General features: G+C 46.5%; 1 protein-coding gene across 4 annotated transcripts in view; it reads left to right on the forward strand.

Moving 5' to 3' along the window:
- The window catches only part of Rarb (retinoic acid receptor, beta), a 644,731-nt gene that overhangs the window by 500,639 nt on the left and 123,761 nt on the right, over positions 1–20,331 (forward strand). Inside the window, exon 1 of one of the 4 annotated variants that reach the window (XM_087584952.1) lies at positions 19,527–19,788. The gene's annotated coding sequence lies outside the window, so the exon portion shown is untranslated. 4 annotated transcript variants of the gene reach the window in all.

Here is a 20,331-nt window from a genome sequence, read left to right on the forward strand (position 1 = left end):
GGAAATCTTCCGTAGAGCCGGCTGTGGTGGGAGCCTGCAGGATGCTTCGCCACCCTGACAGTGATTTAGATAAATGGCTCATCTATCTATCAAAATGTTTTTAGTACTTGATTTGACAATTCATTGGAGCATTAGCCTGAAAATGACATTCTAAATCTTTGTTTTCAAAGAGGTCAAAGTTTAACTGGGAGAAATTGAGTTTTCCTAACAACATGGTGGCTTGTCTAAAGAGAGAGGCAAAAGCCAAAGTAGAGAGAGGGGGCAGGGGCAGCCTGTCAGCTGACTCTCTGAAACTTTTTTCTTAGGAAAAAAAGGACAAGAAAAAAAAAAAAAAAGACTTTCTTCTTGGGCCAGAAAATCAACAGGTCTGGAGCTGGAAAATCAATAACTATTTGATGCCAACGGCCTGGCCATCCAACTTAATATTCATAGAGCCACATGCAGGCATAGAGACTATCACTCCAGGAAACGCCTTCGTAGTCCGAGGCTACCCTGTCCTCCTTGTTACTCATTTTCTTTTCGGAGACTTAGCATTAGAAACTATTTTCCAGTCAGTATCACGTCCTCACACCCTCCTTTTCATAGCAATTAAAGCAATGTGAATGTTCGAGTTGGGATTCCAGGGAACTGGGCACTGGGAAACTTTTACTGGTTAAGAGAGGACTGTCCTGAAACAGTTTTAGTAGAAGGGAAGACCTGTCTTGGAAAGAGGTTCCGTGGGGCAGTTACTTGTAGGCATTCTCCCTTTTGCAATTAGCCTTCCTAGCGTGCCTATTAAGTTGCAAGAGTGGAGGGAAAAGCTTTGTTTGCTCTTGAACAAGTTAAACAAGGGATTTGCTTTATCTGGGGCGAGCTGATAAGCAAAAACTGTTGATAACAGCAAGGTTTAGCTAATCAAAGAAACCTGCATTAGACAAAGTAAATAAGAGCATTTGACGAAAGGGGTTTCAGAAATTCCAGTGTCTTGTTTTTGTAAGCAGGGCAATCAGGGCTCATTGTAGTCAGTTTCAGCTAGGGTTTCAACTCATACTCCAACTTGGAGCTGAACGAGTCAAGTGTCAATATTGCCGGTATCCTGCAGACCGGCTCAGACTGGCTCAGCTGTCCACAAACCGCGGAATCCCAGTTCTTTCTGTTGATTCCAGAGATTAAGTATAACTAAAATATTTTTTCAAAAGAAGTTCTAGTAAGTATCTGTGTCTTGCAGTGTTGGGGCTTTTGAAATGAAAGCCCTGTGAACTACCTTTGCCTAAGTAACAGCTTAAATCCCGGGGTCTTAGTTTTCCATTTTACCTAATGGCTGTTTTGGAAAGGTGCAGCTCAACTTTGCTCTTAACACAGAGGAAACAGCGGGGCTGAGAGGAAAGCCTGGCACTGAATTCCACAAAACTACCTCCAACCTTGAAAGCTTACTTAGGTGGGGTGTGTGTGTGTGTGTGTGTGTGTGTGTGTGTGTGTGTCTGTCTGTCTGTCTGTCTGTCTGCACTCGTGTGCATCCATGTGTCTGTGTGTGTTTAAAACCTTAGAGCATAATGCCTCCAGAACCTCACTTTGTCAAGTGTTAGAATACTCCCTTTATTTTCCTTTTAATTGTAAAGACAGAAAATTGATATGCCAGCCAGCTGTTGGTTGTAGCAGGGCCTGTGGATTGTTTGGTATAAATATTGGAAATCAGGATTAAGGGGCCACTAAGGGAATGTGGTGTAAATAACAGAGAGACAGCCCTGGGAGGATCCATCTGGGACACCAAGTATCTATTCGAGTGCCTCATGGATTATCTTGTTTTTAGATAACTCCAGACGTTTTCTGCGTTAATTGCTCTATGAGCAGGGGATAAACCTCAATTTTTTTTTATCTAAATATAGTTGCTTTTGATGTAGTCAAAAGAATGTGGCAACATCTTAGCCCCTTTCCCTGTGTTCTCCCTTTTCAACACATTAAAAGAGGGAAGGAAAAAAAAGTCCTTTTGAACATAGGGTTTTGCCCATTTAGAATAAATTATTTTTAAAATGGATAGGAGCAATGTGTGACGAAGGAAGAAAAGTTCCCCTTGTAGAGCCCTGAGCTCCAGATTTGAAGCATTAAGCGGGATCTAAGTCCTCTCCTAGTGAGCTATAACTCGGAGGTCAAGGTGGCAAAGTTACCTCCTCACAGAGACTCAATGAAAATTGACAGCTGCCATGTGAACTGAGTGGCGTTTTGAGTAAATATTTCTGTAAAAAAGGACCAATTGTTTTTCTAAAGTAGGACATGATTTTCTGCTGCTCTGCCACCACATGATTCAGTAAGTAGCAGCAGCAGAGAGAAGAGAAGAACGGGGACTTCTGAAATCTCAGAGAGAGTGCACCACGGGGTCACTCCGAAAACAAAAGATGGGCAAAGTTTTCTTTCCCAGTCTTGAGAGAGAGAGAGAGAGAGAGAGAGAGAGAGAGAGAGAATAGAATTCTGTCAATTTCCAGATAAATGGGCGAGTTTGCAAAGTAGGACAGGGGAAAAATAGAAGAGATTAAATTTTATTGCCAGAAAAGGGTGAATTCCAAATCCAAGACCAAGTCCTGCGAGGGGCGGTGCCCTGGTTCTACTTAACCTTAAGCCATTAGTTTGGACCAGATTAGCAGCTCTGGTTTGAATCGATTATCCAGTAGGAACAGAAAGCCCTGGCACAGGATGAGACCTTGTTTTCTCTTAATAGATAAGTGACCACAGTGTCAGCTTCTGCTGGGTTGGCTGTGCTGAACGAGGGGTTTCCTTCTCATTTTGGACCATCCAGAACCAACAAGGACTGTCCTGTTTTACATTTTCCATTTTGTTTTTTTTTGTTTTGTTTTGTTTTGTATTCTGGTGAATCACAAGAATAAAATGATCATCTTTAGATTTCACAGACTTTTTTTTTTTTTTCCTGTCAACCCATTAACAAGGACATGGCTGAAAAAGAGAGAAGCCCTTTCTGTTTTCTCCTTCACATATTAAGCCGTTAACTTTCTCCACAGAGGAAGTATAGAATAGATGATGATTATCCAGTCTACTCTTAGGAAATTTATCATTCTTTAAATTAAAAAGAATTTCTAAGAAAAAAGACTGAGGAGCTTCTAACTAGGAATTTAGTGTCAGGTAGGAAGATTGGAAATGGGAAAACCTGCGACACACTAAGCACGAAACTCCTTTTTCTGCCTGTTCAGGTTTTGCAGTGAAAGCTGTGGGCATTCAAAACATGGGTTCTCAACCTATGGGTCTCAAGCCCTGTGTGTGTGTGAATGACCTTTTCACAGGGGTCACCTAAGACCGTCAGAAAACATTTTTATACAATTCGGAATTCGTGCAATCCGTAATGGTAGCAAAATTACAGTTATGAAGTAGCGATGAAAATGATTTTATGGTTAGGGGTCACCCCAACACGAGGAACTTTATTAAAGGGTTGCAGCATTAGAAAGACTGAGAACCACTAATTTAGAAGCTCCTGTAAGAGATTCTCCTTCAGAGTTTGAGCTACATGTAAGTGCCAATAAATTCATCCTTAAATGGCGTTTTTAATGCTTTAAATGTTCTAATATAAATTCAGTTAACTATCAATTAAATAGATTATTTCGAATATGGGAGTTTTTGATGAGGGTTAATCAGAAAAAACGTTGGCTGGAAACCTTCCCCGAGATATTGATGTCAAATGTTGCCTTTCAAAGGCTGGTTACGGCAGTTATCCAGCTCCAAGTTTCTAGAAAACCTCCATTTCAAGTGTTCTGCCACCGTCCCCATGTCACTCACTGAAATATGCCAGATATTTCACCATTACGACATCTTCTAGGTTGCCCCTTGAACCTATGGGTGGCACAGAAAGCGTTTCGATTCCGTGGTCAATATAACTGGAGAGCTCACAACTTAATTTTTCCGGTTATGACTGGGGATTATCTTGTGCTGCTGGGTCATCTTCCAAGCACAGATTCTTTTTGTAGCCAATGGTAGATCTGTAAATAGAAGGTCGGCCTTGCAAGATTGATAGACTCAGCTAGGTTTGGCTTCAGTATGAGCTGGGTGGGGCGGGGGAGCGTCGTGGAAGTCGTCTGAATGGTCACAAAGACATCTGAAAGAACCCTTCCCTGGTCTTTAAAAGGTTGAGATTTGAGGTGCTGGAGGAAAGAGTAGGATCACCTCGGGTTTTAAATAGATCAGGATCCTGTCAGAAAGTGGCTTGGTCTAAGTACCTCTGGTTAAGAAGGAAGTGCTATAACCTTCCCACCGCCACCCCGCCCCGAGATCTTGTGACACCATCAGTCAGTCTGCTGCCCTGAATCCTCTTTTCATGCCTGGTTTCCTGCTTCATCCCTAAGATCTGCTTGGCATGTCGACCCATGCCTTTAATCCTAGCACTTGGGAGATACAGACAGGCAGATCTCCGAGTTCAAGGCCTGCCTGGTCTACATAGTGAGCTGCAGTCCGGCCAAGGTCATATAGTGAGGCCTTGCCTCAAACACAAATTAAAGAAGACGAAGAAGATGGTGGGAGATCTGAATCCCACCCTGCTGCTCAAGCCTCTTTAAAGGAAAGGGTTGCAAGTTCTGACTACCAAGAGCAGGAACAGTGACTTCTGAGGCTTTCTGCTTGTCTTGGGGTTCAGGCAGGAGTGAGGCACTGGATTTGCTGGGTCTCCAGCCTCATTAGGGACAGAGCTGCAAAGGGGTGAGTTGAGTGTGACTCTAGATTGCACAGAAGGAGGCCAGGATTGCAGGAAGTGACAACAGACCAGAGACCCAGACCACTGAGTGCTTCCTCAAGAATTCAGACCTTCAGGGAGGGGGGGGCTCCAATGGAGAGAACCCACCCAGAAAGGGGAGAAGCAAAGAGTCATGGTAAGCAAACATGGCCCTGAAAAGCCCCAGGAATACCAAGAATAATTTGATGGGAAGTGGGGATTTTAATAAATGTCTTCTATGACGCAATTATACAGTTCTGTAGCAAGGGCCTCTTCCTCAGCCACCAGCTGCAGTGGGGTCCAGCATTCAATGGGTACCAACTGCCTACATGTTCTGCCAGCTCCTCACTTTTAGGGCCAATCCCTGCAGCCCCCATTTACCTTCTTCAGCCCAAAGTTTCCGCCCTGCTCTGGGTCACAGCACTGGTTCATTTGCGGCCAGACCCAAAGTCGGTTTCTTGCCATGTCCGAGTTTCCTTTTCACTTGAAACCCAGGTTATTCACTTTCCAAGTATCTGCCCTGAGACGTAGAGAATGTTCAAAGGAAAGGCTTCGTCCGCCCTGTTCTCTAAGCTCACACTTGTCTTTGAAGGTCAAGGCTTGGTAAACTTTCATCTGAACTTATTCTCCTAAATTGACCCGGCATTAGGGGCGTGAGGGGAGCGTGTTTCTCTAATGAGCTTGGTGGCACCCTTCGCTAATGTAGGTGCTCTGGAGGTGAAAGGTGAAAAATCAAAAATTCAGGACCGATGAGCTTGACTGGGCTGAGGTATGTTAAGCCCCTTTCTAAATACAAAATAAAAACACAAAAACAGTGGTTTTTGCCACTCTGTATTAACTGCTGTTTTTTCCACAAATGAAAACTTTACCAAATTCAAAATACTGCAGGTGAGACCAGACAAGTGCAGTGGTTAACTGGGGAAGGGAGAGAGCTGGATCCCATTTTTCTCAATTTTCTTCCCATCCCCAGAACAGACGAAGAAGCAATATAATAACTTCCTGTTCTCAAAAATATTAAAGGTTGCCACAGCTACGGCCTTTGTTATGTCATCAAAGTCCGTAATTATGGAAAGGCTGATGATGGTCTGAAGCTTCAAATGACTTTTTAGGGTCTGGTCTATTGCAAAGCTTGTGGGGATAATTGGCTAAAAGGGAAGTAGAGACTTCAAAATATGGTTCCTGATGTTTTCGTTTTGCCCCAGTACCGCCTTATGCTGTGAAGGGAATTCGTAAAGGCGCGTGCAATTATTTTATTACGGTCCTCAGAATGCTTTCATTGGCTTTAATAACAAGAAGCTGAATAAAGTTATGCATTTTAATTAGTCCTTCTTATATTTACATCAGAGAAGTAACAATTGATGAAAAAAATGAGTCTTTGGGATGGATGGCTTCGCGTGGTATGTTGGTTACAGCTTAGGGATGAGCTGTTTCCCCGTTGCTTTGGGTTTTAATTATCTAGACAGTGCCGTGGCAGTGGGTGAAGCTGAAATACCGCTGTTGCCATTTCTCAGCAAAATAATCGCCGTCAACGCCTACAAACTCAAAGGTAACTCGCCACCCACGTCTGAGGAGTAAACGGCCAGTTCCATTAATTTTACTCTTCGTTAGCCCTCTCACAGTCGCCGTGTGAGAGAGTCTGCGTTCCTGTGCGTGTGTGCGGCCACATTTGTCCCTGAACACTCTCCTTTGAGTCTAGCTACCTGACCGGAAGGCTCCAATGAGGCCAAGAAGGCACTGGGTGTTCAAAGAGCCTTCTCTCTCTCTTCTAGGCTTGTTCCCCCTTTGATTTTTATATGAAAACCCATTTCGCATGATTCATCTGTTTTGGTGTACAGAACACTAATTGTTATTATTGATTTTTAAATTCCATGACCATTACAAGTAGCCCAGATGACTGGCAGATAAAGGGTAATAATGCATGGAGTTCTGGAGCTGTTTCATGTTTGTCTGGAGTACTTTATGTGGTCAATATTAACTGCCCCATTGAAACTAACGGCTGTATCAAATAACAGTCAATCAAATGAATGTGCTTAGAGATTATTTATTGAAAGCTTTAATTGTTCACTGGGGCCCTGCTTATCAGAGGAAACAATGGGAACTGGAGATGGACGAAGTCTGGATTGGCAAGTTGGAGTGTGCAGAAAAACTGGGATCCCCACACTGCTCGGGTGGGGACTGTGCTGATCTCCATGGGAGCCTGAGAGTGGTAGGCCCTATGTGGTGAGAGAAGATCTCCCTCAGGCAGAGGCTGGGAGAGCCTGAGTCCCGGCTTCCAGGCACAGCCACCCTTCATTACAATTCTCCACCTCTGCTCCTCACATCTGTCCGATGCTCTGAGGCATCAGAAACGGCTTGGTTTGACGTGGGGTCGATTTCTGCAGCTTTGAAATGGGGACACTATGTACCCATGCACGTCTGCGAAGGATCGGCAACCATGTAAGATAAAGTTCTGTTCTTGGGAACGGGCAGATGTCTCTGGCTGTGCTTCCTCCCCTGAGTTCGGTGTGTTGCCAGTGGTAGGTGCATACTGGGGAACAGCAGACAGCACTTTTGTGACTCATTTTTACTTTATCACCTTGGATGCCCTCTTCCTCTCCTCACCTAGATGACAGCCCTTCCTGCTTGTCACGGTTTGAACGGCTTGTCTCTGGTCCTGATTCAGGGGCAGCCGTTGACCAAAGTTCCAGACTTGCATGCATTACTGACACTGACAAGTAAGCCATGTCCCTTGTGAAATTAACATGGTCCTCTTAGCCGTGGTGACACTGGCACCGTTTCTCCATGTATTAGAAGCAGCAGAGTTCCTTTCTGCTCCGGCTTTTGTGTGTCTGTCTATCATGTGTTAGGTGCCTTGATGTTGTCTCTGGGGATATCGAGAACCTTTAGCTACTGTTTCTGCTCCCTCCAGACTTAGAGGAAACTAGGGTGTGTCTGTGACACACATCTCATTCCATAACCATGCCACTGGGACTTGGGACCTAAGATTGATGGTGGAGTCCCTTAGACCCAGAGCTGGGGGGAAAGTGGTTTATCCATTCTTATCACAGTAGAGGCTCCCGATTATCCTTGAACAAAGAAGACTAAGTCTGCCCTGAATGACGAAGTGATGCACATCCTCCAGCCTTGCTCCTTTATTCCTGGAGCATCTAGGGAGTGATCGTGTTACTTGAGTTTACTGAGACTCTTGGAAATGTCTCATTCTTCAGGACTGCACCTGTGATGCACCGTGTAGCACAACGTCCCAAAACTAAGTGTCCTGATGCTTTGTTATCTAACCGTCCTGTGGATGAACTTAGCTAGTCAGTCCGACCTTCCACTAAGCTCAACGTGGGGACCAACTGAGAAAGTGCCATCCTCCAAGGGCTTGTGTGCTTGTTAATCGCTGGTGGAGAGCTAAGCTGGAGCCACTGTGGTTTGTGGAAGATCAGACAGAGGCTCAGGTAGGGAAGCTTCTCATAACCCAAGAGCCAGCCTTCCAAGGAGGGCAAGCTCAGGTTTCCTACACTCTTCTGGTGTCTAACCAGAGACAGGGTTAGACTAGAGTGAGTAACCCTGCCCCTGGCTGGTGGGTGGCAAGAGTGCCCAGTGATCTTTAGTCTGCACAGCATCGTAGCATGCACGATGAGTAGCAGGAAGAAAGGATGGCATTCTGACATACACTCCATGACTTTCAGTGAGTTTTCCTCTTGGCTCCTTAGTTAACAGAATTCTTATACTGCTGACTGTATATAGATTTAGTTAATCCTCCACAGACTGTATTGTTACCTACATTTTATAGATGAGAAACTTGAAGTTCAGAGTAGGCAAGTGGTATGACTGAGGTCACATACCCAACGGTGAGCCCGGGTGACACCCCACCAAGCTGATCCATTCTTCCACACAGTTTTTACTTTGCAGGTCTTTAGCCCCTGCCATTAGACTGTCATCTCTGTCTACTGAGTGGACAGTCCCCTCAAAATGTTTTATGTCTTAATAATGTCAAGAAAGGCCCCCAGGAGTGTTAGGGGCAGGGTGGGAAGCCTGGAACGCCACAGAATTGTGGCTCACATGATTTCCTCTGATTACGTTATTTTCTCTAACATAAATGGTGGCTTCCTAGGCTGTGAAGGAAACTGCCGGAACCGTGAGGAACCGTTCCACTTTAGCCTCTTTGTTCTTGCATCCTGTTGGTGGTGGGCTGTGCTCCCAGTCCCTGCCCAGGCTCCTGAGGCTGGGCTGCCTTCGAGGCTGTCGCTGAGGTTCTTGAAGATCTAAGCAGTGGTAGATGCAGCTTTTCATGGCCCCTCCAGTCTGTAACTGCGTGTGTGAGTGGCTTGTGTGAGATGCTGCCTTAAACAGCCTCTTCCATTTCCAAAAAGAAAACAAGGACAGGAGAGGAGAGGACAGGAGGGGAGAGAGGCGAGGGAAAAGGAAGGAGAGTGGAGTTGATGAGAGAGAAGGGAAGAGGAAATGGAAGAAATCTTTGCGGGACGGTGAAATGGAGTGGCCTTTGATATTTGCTACCTGCTTGAAGCACCTGTTGAGGATAGAGAATCATACTTAGTTAATCTAGTTAACTTAGTTAACCATTGTTTTTGGTCAAAATTACAATAGTCATAATGATTATTTTATTAGCTATTCAGATACTATTCTCAATTCAGTGGCTTCAGATACAGTTCAAACACACTCTGCTGGAAGTCACTCTGTGGCCCCAGATGTGGGTGTTTCCTAGGTGATGGTGGACAGCCTCATGGCTCATGTGTCACAGCAGCCTCAGGAGCATCCTACCCGACCCGTACCTACAGCCTGTGTTCCCAGAGCTGGAGCTCCAAAGCTGCCTCACCTCTCCGTTTGAGAAATTGAACTGTGGTGCTTGCCATACAAGCTCAAGGTCAAAGTCTTAATCAGAGACAAGGAAGAGGATGTGGAACACGTGTGCATCCAGTAAACACTGACTGAAAGCAACTTGGAGTGGAAAAGGCTTATTTGGCTTCTGAACACCACCTACCACTGAGGGAAGTCAGGACAGGAGCCGAAGCAAGAGCAGAGGCAGAAACCATCGATTTGCTCAGCTATGTATACAGCCCAAGCCCATGTGCCTAGAGAATGACACCACCCACAGTAGACTGGACTCTCCCACATCAATCATTAATTGTGGAAATTAATGATTTCCACATTCTACATGACCTGCCCACAGGCCAATGAAAATAGAGGCAACTCCTTAATTAGGGTTCCTTCTTCCCCGACAACTCTAGTTTGCATCGAGCTGACCAAAAACCAACAGGCTCAGCACGTGCTTCTCATTATACAAACCATGTTCCCCATGTCTTATTGTGAAAAAATTAAGGGTGGAAAAGCCGAAAGAATTTCCAATGACACCCCTGCTCTCGGGTGCACTTCCTCTGCCTGTTGGCTTCCTTCCGTATGTACAGGTGTGTGTCCTTGAGCATGTGTGTGTGCGTGAGTGCATGAGTCTGTGTGTGCATGCATGAGTGTATGTGTGTTTCTGCACTAGGAGATCTCCGAGGTCAGACACTGTCTCTGTCAGGCCTGCACTGTGAGCACTTTGTTAACTGTATGCCATGGAGCCATGGAGATGTTTAGGCTCGCTTCCGTTTGTAGATCTCAAACCAATGCCCTCAAGTAGGATATTCCATATGATAGAAACATTATATGAGAGCATACATTGTCTGATACAATCGACAACAGTCACACATGGCTCTTGAGTCTGTGACATACAGATAATATTTTATCAGAATTAATTTAACTTTCCATCGCCATGTGGCCTCGCGAGGCCACACAGCTCTCTTGGCCTCCGCTCTTATTTCTTGTTTGCCTCCCTTTTCCCTTCAGCCCCATCTTCAGTCTTCAGCCTTTGCTTCTCTCTGCTATTAGCAAGCTCTAATTATCTTTTTAAGTAGATGGCAAACAGACCACAGGAGAATGTAAACAGAGTTGCCCCGGCTGGGAGCTCAGTCAAATGTTGAATGGCTTTTCCCTCTGAGAGAGAGCAACTATTCTCTGAGTCTGGGAAAAGCTTCTTCCTAACAATTCAGAGGACCCAGTGGTTTCCCCTCCTGATTCCTCTGCTAGTTGTACCATGGGAGCAAACAGTGTGTTCATACCTGTCCTGGGTTTGCAGTGGACACACTATTCCAACTTCTTCAAACTACTCCAATGATCAGGTTGGACATCTCAACAAATTTCAAGTCAGCAGAGTGTGAGCCGAACTCTGTGGAAGCCCTTATTTGTTTGTGCAAAGTCCCAGGCACTCTTCTATAGGTATCTCCCCCTGAATATACCCTATGTGCTTTGTTTGTAACCCAGGACCTGGCACACAACGGATGCTAGGCGTAGTTCAGTGGAAATGAATTTGAATTGCAGAACACCTCAGGTGGTCCCTGCTCTTTGGTTGTTTAGATATTTGGTGGTGACTGAAAGCAGAAGTGATGTCAAGGCGGCCGCAAAGCTGGTACAGTTCCTGCTGGCTACCACAGCAAGTCCTTGTGGACATCTGGGAATGTTCAGAAAACAGGAGGCGGTTTCATCTGGCTCGGGGCACACCCGTTGGTGGCAGCGTAGATTTTTTATGGCCCTTCCTGTTCCATAAGATAGTACTATTTTTCTACCTCCACCTCTTTCACCCATCTCTAGAAAGTGTGAAGAAAGGAAAGAGAAATAAAGCTAGGAGACAAATTAGAAGAGACTTGACCCAAGTTTACTTCTTGCCTTGGTGTCTTCGTTGTGATTGGTCTCTGCTAAACTGAAACAGTCACCAGGATCCCAGTGTTTAGGAGACTCATCGTGAGCTGCTTTGGAGGAAGCAAGGGACTGAGGAGGAAGGCACTGTTGCTTCTCCGTCTTATAGAAGAGTGTTTGTGAGCAAGAGTAAGCAAGGAGCAACGAGGCTGGTGGGGCTTTTCACTCTGTGAGGACACATAGCGAACTCTGCTGGGCGTAAGACACATCCCCAGATATTGTGTTGGGAGGGCAGACACGGAAGGCTAGAAACCTCAGAACCCACAGAGCAAGCGCTCCCAAGTGAAAGGAAGGAAAAAAAAAAAACCCAATCCATCTTTAACAAACAGCTCTAATTGCTGTACCCTACTCTTCAGCTCCCTCTGTGTCCTAGCTCATTAAATGAAGTTCACACACGGGCTTATTATTTACAGATGTTTGCACCTTCAACTGGCTCACGGGAAACAGATGTTTCACACAAGGTAACAGGCCAGTGATCCAAACCCTCCTCTAGTGGGTATCAAGTGAGCCTTACTGCCCATTACCTTGGGCCCTCTGCCATAATGGTAGGTTGCAGTGTCCACTGTAGGAAGGATAATTTGCCCCCATGGGAGCAAATAAAACATGGCAGCCCCATAAGCAGACACCTGCACCCCTGGAGAGAGGGCACAGGTGACAGGCAGGTAGCAACCACAGGAAGCTCACTAGATGTGCTGGGCAGTTATGTAAGCATTTGGGAACTAGGAGTCAGTCCAATGAGGAACCAGTATTACAAGGCTTGTGTCCACGAGACATGTGCTTGTAGAAATCCTACCGCCTTTTCAAAACAATGACCTAATAAAAATCAACCTGACTATGTCTAGTGCAGTGGTACAGCCCTATAGACCCGGTAGTCAGGAGGCACAGGTGGGAGGATTGCTGCAAGTTCAAGGCCAGCTTCTGCCGCACACTGAGGCTCTGTCTCAGAAGCAAAACGATACACGTGCACGAGCACACGCGTGCGTGCACACACACACACACACACACACACACACCAGCGTGACTAGTTTGTTGCTTTGCCACATACTAGGGTTCTGCAGTAGATATGTAAGTGGATGGTGATTTCGAGTCTTCAGAATATCGAGGAACAATAATCTCCTCAAAGTGCCCAGCGGAACACATTGTTTATAAAATGTGGAGCGTTCTCTACACCGTCACATGAGAGTTAGCAATGCTTACATTGTACCGTTCTGGGCACTGAAACTGGGAAACAGCCACGGCCAGGCTGGAAGGTGGGCTATGAAATATTAAAGGACATTTCAGGTTTATTGCATATTTGACCATGAAAGCACATTTTATTTTTTGTCTTATGGACCTTTAAAAAGTCCATATAATGGATTAAAGGTATTAAAACGCCCACATTCTGCCTGGCTGTAGGCCAGGAAACAGGACATGAAAAATAAGCCAGTAGACAGAAGATGCAGGAAGGAGTTCAGAAATGTATTTATGGCGCGAGCATGTTGACCCCTCTGACTAATAAAAGTGTATCCACGGGGTGATCTTGGTAAAATAGTACCAGCCCCTTACAACACATCGTCGTGACTGTGCTTTCAAAACATGTCCTAGTCTCAGTGACATATGGTTGTCATGCACTCTCTGTCTGTGTCTCTGTGTCTCTGTGTCTCTCTGTGTCTCTGTGTCTCTGTCTCTCCCTATGTCTCTGTTTCTGTCTCTCTCTGTGTCTCTGTCTCTGTCTGTCTGTCTCTCTCTCTGTCTCTGTCTCTGTCTCTCTCTGTGTCTCTGTCTCTGTGTCTCTGTCTCTGTCTCTGTCTCTGTCTCTCTCTGAAGTGAGAGAATTCATGAATTTTACCCTAAGATATGGTGGGGACGCTGTTAGTAGGAGGAGTTTAGTTTATCTGCATGCATAGGTCAGCAGATTAGATTAATCTGGGCTGTGGTCAGGCCACACCTATCAGTCACGTTTTGCAGATGTCTGCACACTCCCCAGCAACAGATCCCGGCTGTTTGGACAGAAGCTGTGAAGGCCACAGTTCCCTGACATGTTTATTCTGTGTCATTTGTTATCTCCAAATTTGCCTTAAAACTTAAAAACCGAGCAGGTCATGGCAGGCCATGCCTTAATCGCGATATTTGCGCGGCTAAGACAAAAGAACCACCCTGAGTTCCATGTTTTCTGGAACCCTGTCTCAAATGAACAAACTAACAAACCCTTACAAAACCAAGCAGGGCCCCCAAGAATCAGGATGTGCTTTATCAGTACAAGATCTACATGTGGGGATATGAGAAGGTGGGTCCTACAGCAAGCCAGTTTCTGTCTATGAGGTTACACCGTGTAGCCTCTAGGCTTTGATGTTCCTTGTGTGAATTACAGCACTTCCTGTGACCTGGTCCATTTCTCCAGCATCCTTATTACCAGAAAGCGTATAGGGCAGTGAAGTGATAACATAGCGCTAACATCTACCAGTGCAGAGTATCATCATCCTGGGCAGACCCTATCAGCCGAGGGCAGGCTACAGCTGTCTCACTCTCCTGATTGTCCACCTACAACTTAGAAGAGCAAATCAACCAAGCTGTTGGGTGGCTAGTGGTGTTCCTGTGAGCACAGTGTGGGTCCATCCCATCCTCCCCTGCCAGGCACTGGCAGGCTGTCTGCTCTCTTCTCATTGTCTATCTGTGTAGGCAGTCTCCCTCATAACCTGTTTGGTCTAGCTGTGACACTGGCTAGTCATGCCTGCCCGTGTTGCCTTGTCCGCCTAAATGAAATAGTCCATTAATTGGTTTGTTTGTCTGTTTGGCTGATTGTTTTTATAGACAGGGAACCACGTATTAGCCTGAGGTGGCTTTATACTAACAGCAATCCTCCTGCCTCAGCACCCTACCCCAAGTGCAGGGATTATAGGTATGGACTCTAGGGGTGCTTGGCAGCCTGAAATGGAGACCCATCAGGGTGAGTCATGGGAGAGAGTGGAAGCACAGAGTTTTGGACGGATGTCCATAGGCTTGGGAAGAAAGGAACACTCTGTGAGAAACTAGGGAACAGGGCTTGCTCCGCTTAAAGTTCTTCCGAAGGCTCTCTCGGTTCTGTTAGGAGAGGAAATTGTTGTGGGCGGGGAAAGTGGAAGAGGAGGTTAACCAATCAAGATAGGACAGCAGCAGCCAGGAGGAAGCTCAAAAGGGGAAGAACATTGACACCCCCTGCCCCAGAATCGCCCGCCTAAGTGGCGGCACTCTGTTCTGTTCAGGCCCTGTGCCAAGTGCTTTATAATGATGTGCGTTTTAATCTCCTCGACGATTCCGTGAGGGCATGCTATTATTTTGCACCCGTAGAAAGTGAGGCTGGGAAACTAAGGAACGTCTCTGAAACACATGGGCTTTGAATCCAGGAAGGTCTGCCCCAAGGCTAATACTCTCAACCCCAACCCTCAAACAAGACACCCCTCTGGAAAGATGGGCTTTCAGAATATCCAAGGAATCAGGACAGCAGCTGATTCTTGGCTACTAGAGTGCCGCTCCAAGTTAACTTTGGACATGTGGTGCCTGCAGGAGTGAGGGGACAGCCTGATGTGTGAGTGGCTGGACCATGAGGCCCTATACTAACTGCTCGGGTCCCCAACCCAGAAAAACAAAACAAAACAAACAAACAAACAAAAAACCCGCATCATTCCCTTCTCCCTGTCTTTCTGCTGATGTCACCATATCTGATGACTCTGTCTCGAGGGTACTAGAGTTCCTGGGTGGGTTTGTCTTAAGTCACTCTTTTAGTACAGAAATCCAAAACAGCTCTGACACACACATAAAGTTGGTTGTAGGAAAGAAGCACAGAAGGCACTTGACGGGGCAGAGTGGCCTGCGAGAGCCATAGAAGTCTTACAAGCATATGACCATCTTCACCTGATCCCTGACTCTTGTACTCTTGAACCCAAGACAATTCAAGTTAAGAGACATGTCCAACAGTTCCCTGGCCTCCGTTGCTAGTAGCTTGCGCTGCCTCTCCACCCTGTGCCTCTGAATTCTTACTTCTAGAAGGCTGCTATATCCAATGCTCTCTAGGCTCCCCCCTGGGAATTAATGCGTACAGGAAGCTTTAGTACAGCTTGTGGGTGACTAGCCTGCCACCTGCTTCACTGAAACCTGTTTACTCTTGCTGGTGCCGTTATTTGGTGAAGCCCCAGAGGCACTTGTCACTCCTGTGGTGACTGTGAGCCGTATTAACACATCGACCTTATCCTTCTGTCTCAGCGCTCTAATAACCAAGAGACAGCGGCCATTCCTGTGTGTTTCCATGCCTCCTCGCTGTAGCCATTGAAAAACACACTTTAGGACTCAGTAGTCACACACCCCTCAGCCTGCAGAATGGATGCTAGCCATAAGAGCCAAGGTGACTACCAATGCTCTCTGTCCTCACTTAGCTGAGCTACGAGGAAACTACCTCTGTGATCCCCTGCATCCCTCTCCAATGCCTTCCTACGAGGACTCTCTTCACCTTGCTCAGCCTTTCCCACTTCAGCATTCTTTGTAATTTTGGGTTAAGCCATTTTGTGTTTGGAGGAAAGGCCCTGTGAGATGTCTTAGACCATATCTGATGACTCTGTCTCGAGGGTACTAGAGTTCCTGGCTGGGTTTGTCTTTAGTCACTCTTTTAGTATAGAAAGCCAAAACAGCTCTGACACAAACATAGAGTTGGTTATAAGAAAGACGCACAGAAGGCACTTGACGGGTAGAGCAGCCTGCGAGAGCCGGTGGGGCAGGGAAAGGAGGAGCCCAGCTCCAGTGCCACTGTGTACAAGAAGTAACATTGCCTGGCTTGGGTGGAAATCCTGCTGGAAGGGTGGTGTGGTTGTCAGTCCCCCTTTAGACCTGTGCCATCTCGTGGTCACTGATCTTAGCATGTGGCACTTGTGGCTTGCTGATTTGTCTGCCCACTTGTGTCTTAGTCCTAGAGCAGAGGCTGTTGGCCCCCAACTCTCAAACAACAGACCCCACGGCAACAGCCCAGAATACATCAGTGTCCCTACAGGAAACGGTGGCGCTGATTAAGAATCGCTGCCTTAGAATCAGGAAGGTGGAAGAAAACCGTTTGCAGGAAGGGTCCATTAAGACCCAGGACACCGTGAGCCCTTCCTGGATGCTAGACAAGTTCCAAATATTGCTTTTCACTCACCAACCAGAGTTTTAGGGTTATCTGAATCTTCAGGAAGGAACCAGTGGGGCTAAGAGAAATAAAGGAAGCAACACAGTTACTGAGTTCACGTGTCGTAGATGGAGGTGAAGTTTAGTTGATGTGGGAGCCAAGGCCATGAACTCCTACAATCTCTACCACAAAGTCTATACAGGTGCATGACATCATCACAAAAACCTGTACTGTGAGAGTTAAATTAGCTTCACGGTCATTGTAGGCTGTACACATGGTATATACCCGTAAGAAATAACAGAAAACCTCCAGGGAACATATATGCAACCAAGTAGAGCCCTGCTTCTGAGAAGAGCGGTTTGGCTAAATTCTTGTATGAGTTATTCATGCCGATGCCGCCTCAGGACATAACCCTGGCAGAGTATGGCTAAGAGGACTTCAATGTTGCTTTCTGAAAATCACCTGCCCAATGCTTTCATTTTCCTCCTTTTAACTTTTATTTTATTTTTGAGACAAGAGTTTGCTGTATAGCCCCAGCTATCCTGAACTCGCTGTAGCAAAGACTGGTTTCGAACTCATAATGCTCCTGCCTCAGCTTCCGGAGTGCAACCTTGACAGATGCGAGCCACCACACCGGCTTTCCTGCTACTTTTCTGTCAGGCTGACGACAACCTGGCCTTCAGTACACACATAAAGGTGTGCCTGCATCATGGATGCCTTAATGTTTGTGTTTGAGTCTACTTTCCACATGGGATAGCTGAGTGTATGAAAACAATGTTAGTACAATGCCATCTTAAAAGCCATGAGACTCCTGATTTAGAAGTAGAATGTGGAACAGACCCATGTGTCATTGGGGTAATCTCTCTAGGGGATCTTGATACTCTGGCCCCAATGGTCCCATGCTGACCTGATTCCTGAGGCCACTCAGGGTGTGTTCTCTCGATGTAAGGCTGTCTCCAGCCTGATCATTAATACACAGAAATGTCAGCCTCTTGTGATTTTCAGGGAAGGTCTATTTGAACCCTGTCCTGAGCTGACTTAAGATGTCCCAGGTAACAGCCTCACACAGAACACCTTGTAAAGGACCCTTCACCTATGTTCCTTGAAGTGGATGCATGGGATGAAGATGAAATATAGGTGTCATGTTGTTGTGGTCCTCTGTGAAAGTATGACATCATTAACTATGGTGAAAGTCATTCCCCAGAGTGATGTCTCAACTGGTGGTGAGCTCATACAGGTGGGGTCACGAGCTGAACAGTAGCCTCTCTCTCTTTTGAGACCCAGAACTTGAATCATGTCAGTGTTGGGAAATTATTTGTGTGGATTAAAGAGAGCAGAATCTGTTTCAACACAGGATAGAGCCCCTGTTCCTTCTCTCCCCCATGGTTTTAGGGAGGGGTGATGGGTTAGCAAGACCACTACCCAGTAGACAACAGATACTGTTCCTTCAGGTTTCTTACAGCATCAGGTAGAAGCCACAGCCAAATTCATGAGCAAGAATTGAGTTCCTGGGTTATCACAAGCTAATTCCACAAAGCCTACATCTTAAGGCTTGAAACACTCCCAAACCAAGTAGACCCAGAAAAATGGAATCAATTGGGAGGTGATGAGGATAGTGGATGACCTTTTTATGTTAGAGAACCTAGATATTAATGTGCAGAGGAATTGCCAGGTGGTCCACAGTCTCGGGGCAGGCTGGGTTCTATGCCCTAACACATCATCCAGATGAGGATCAGGCACTATCCTATGAAAAGCAAAGGCTTCCTTTAGTGGCTCAGAAATCAGTCTGTAGCACTGAGCTTTTCTTTTTTCTTTTCTTTCTTTTGGAGCTGAGGACCGAACCCAGGCCTTGCGCTAAGCGCTCTACCACTGAGCTAAATCCCCAACCCAGCACGGAGCTTTTCAACCCCTGCCTTATGTTCAGCACCTGTTACATGCATGGTCATAGTAGGGGAGAGTCTCACACCTCTTTTCCAGCTTCTCTAGTGTCAGCGCTGACTAGGGCAAGCACACACAGTGCCGGCCGGGGTCACCTGCAGGTTACTCAGCCAGGACACTAAAGCTGTGGTGGGGTTTCCCTTTGCTGCTGTCCACCTCTCTGTGAAGCCTCCTAGGACTGCATCACTTCAGGACCAGCCCTCCTAGAGAACTGCAGGCTTACAAAGCACCTTTTTCGAGGCCCATGAGCCTTCTCCCCAGGCATGGTTGGTGCAGAGTTTTCCACACATCCCATCCAGGGTCCCTAGGCCTGCAAATGACAAGTTAATAAAAAGGCTATGCAAGCGCGCCCACGCATGCGCATATGCAACGGCTGAATCTGGTTCTAATTACTTGTACTTTAGTTGAACTTTGGCGTTTCCTTTGACTTTCTCCCCTCTGTATGTGAGCTGAGCCAGTGGACTTTGCGATCCTGCAGAGAATCCTCAGAAAAAATGGAGGGGGGCGGGGGACCCAGATTGGCTCTCTGGTGCCAACAAAAATCAAACCTAACTGCATGTTTTGACCAAATGCAACGTGCCGCTTGCCCTTGATTAGCTGCAACGAGTCCTACCCGCATACCCCAGAGTTAGGCTCCAAAGTCCCCAGGGGCTGTGCAGGAAATGCCTTTTGCTTTCCAGCTGCTTTTCCACGTAAGTATCAGCTGCCCAGAGGCTGCCTTCAAACCCTGTCTTAATCAGAAGGTTCTAGTAAAGGGGTAGGCCTTTCATGGTGCCTGATGCCTGCCGCCTGCCTGCCTGTCTCTAATCAAGCCAAACATAGGAGCCTGTAATCTGTCAACAGGGGCTAGTGGGCTGTAAATTAGCTCTCACAAAGGCCAAAGGGTCTACTGAGCTCTTAAACCTGTTATCTGCTTAATCTAACCTTTAGAAAAAATGCCAAGCACGAAAGGAATTGTCAAGCAGCTATTGTTGGAGACCTTCTGTGTACTTAAGCCACACTCAGGTTTGTTGACAAAGGGACATTTATACTGTGTTTTCCCAGGTGAGTCCAGCCATTGAGTGCAATACCCACTTAAGGGGCAGCTGTGTTTTGGGTTCTGTTCTGTTTTAAGGTTTTTCCTTTTTGCTTTGAAGCAAGCCCTACGCTTCCGGCAGTGTTTACGAGTGCTGCCTCTGTGTGGTACTGGCTGGGCTTTTGTGCTGGCTCAGTGGGCACAGATCTCACCAGCAGCCGAGGTGGGCAGGTGGGTTCTCTGTGCTGGTCTTTGCTGCCAGTCCCAGTGGGAGAGGGGCAGACCTTTTCCACCAAACTGAAGGTATGATTTTTGTCTCTTCGAGCTAGTTTCTAGTTGTTGCCTTGGAATGGTCTTTGCTTTCCGCAGTCTCTAATGTAGTTTTGATTGCATTTGGTCCGTTTATGAAAGATGAGCTAGGGAATGGCCCTTCACCACAGACTAGCTGAGAAGTCATGCACCATCTCTCCTAACTGTGAAGTGCTCCTACTGTGGGCCATACTTTGAGGAACACTGATGGGTAGGACAGGAGGGTCAAGAGTTCAAAGCCAGCCTTAGCAGCGTGGTGAATTTGAAGCTAGCCTGTGCTACACATGACAAGAAACATACGGAAAAGAAGGAAAGAAGGGAGAGGGGGAGGGAAGGAGGGAGGGAGGGAGGGAAAGAGGGAGGGAGAAAGAGAGAAGGGCAAGGCAAGCAGATCACTAAGTTTTCCTCAAGGACCAGCCCGTGAGTGCTGTAGTACTGGTGGGGTACAAATATTCTAACTGCAAGTTTGGCTCCTTCTTAGTTCTCAAAAGTCCCCAGTCCCCAAGATACATGTATCGCCAAGCAGGGCTGTCAGCC

This window comes from Rattus norvegicus, chromosome 15 (genome assembly GCF_021556685.1).
Source record: "Rattus norvegicus strain SHRSP/BbbUtx chromosome 15, alternate assembly SHRSP_T2T, whole genome shotgun sequence".
Taxonomy (NCBI): domain Eukaryota; kingdom Metazoa; phylum Chordata; class Mammalia; order Rodentia; family Muridae; genus Rattus; species Rattus norvegicus.